Genomic DNA, 1,506 nt, shown 5'->3' with positions numbered 1-1,506 from the left:
GGAAATAGGGACATCCTATATAATAATAATAAAAAGCTAATATGCAAATTGACTGAACGGCAGAATGCCCGGTTGGTATGATGTGCACTGGCCACCAGGGGGCAGACGCTCAATGCAGGAGCTGCCCCCTGGTGGTCAGTGCACTTCCATATGGGGAGTGCCACTCAGCCAGAAGCTGGCTCATGCCTGGCCAGTGAAGAGGTGTTGGCAGGAGCCTCTCCCACCTCTGTGGCAGCACTAAGAATGTCCAACTAACGGTTTAGGTCCGATCCCTTGGGGGCCTAAGCCTTTAGTCGGACATCCCCCGAGGGCTCCCTGACTGCCAGAAGGATGTCTGACTGCAAGCTTAGGCCTGATCCCCCGGGGAGTGGGCCTAAGTCAACAGGTGGACATCCCCCAAAGGGTCCTGGACTGCAAATGGGTGCAGGCCGGGCTGAGGGACGCCCCCCCCCCCCCCGAGTGCACAAATTTTTGTGCACCGGGCCTCTAGTATGCATATACTATATGTTCTTTGGTTAATCTCTTCCCACCCACCCACCCTTCTTCCCTCTGAGATCTGTCAGTCTGTTCCATGCATCCATGTCTCTGGACCTATTTTGTTCATCAGTTTAGTTTGTAGATTCCACATATAATTAAAATCATGTGATATTTGTTTTTCTCTGACTGGCTTATTTTGTTTAGTATAACAATCTCTAGTTCCATCCATGCTGTTGCAAAAGGTAAGAGATCTTTCTTTTTTTTACAGCCACATATTATTCCATTATGTAAATGTACTACAGCTTTTTTATCCACTTATCTACCAAAGGGCACTTGGGCTGTTTCCAGATCTTAGCTATTGTAAATAATGCTGCTATGAACATAGGGGTGCATACATTCTTTTTAGTTGCTTTTTGGGGATTCTACAGATATATTCCCAGAAGTGGGATCACCAGGTCAAAAGGCAGTTCCATTTTTAATTTTTTTGAGGAAACGCCATACTGTTTTCCATAATGGCTGCAACAGTCTGCATTCCCACCAGTAGTGTACTAGGGTTTCCTTTTCTCTACATCCTTGTCAGCACTTGTTGTTTGTTGATTTACTGATGGTAGCCATTCTGGCAGATGTGAGGTGATGCCTCATGGTAGTTTTAATTTGCATCTTTTTGATGATTATTGATGTTGAGCATTTTTTCATCTGTCTATTGGCAATCTGTATGTCCTCTTTGGAGATGTGTCTATTCAGGTCATTTACCCATTTTTTAATTGGGTTGTTTGTCTTCCATTGAGTGTATATGTTCTTTATATATTTTGAATATTAACCCCTTATCAGATGTATCTTTGGAGAATATGTTCTCCCTTTTAATTTTACTGATTGTTTCTTTTTTCTGTAAAAGCTTTTTAGTTTGATGTAGTCCCATTTGTTTATTTTTTCCTTTGTTTCTCTTGCCCTAGGAAATGTATCAGTGAAAATACTACTACCTGAGTTGTCTGAGATTTTGCTGCCTATAGTTCTTCTAGGATTTTAATG

This window comes from Myotis lucifugus, unplaced genomic scaffold, assembly GCF_000147115.1.
Source record: "Myotis lucifugus unplaced genomic scaffold, Myoluc2.0 scaffold_230, whole genome shotgun sequence".
NCBI classification, from domain to species: domain Eukaryota; kingdom Metazoa; phylum Chordata; class Mammalia; order Chiroptera; family Vespertilionidae; genus Myotis; species Myotis lucifugus.
The sequence above is the reverse complement of the archived record's forward strand: the minus strand, read 5'-3'. Positions refer to the sequence as shown.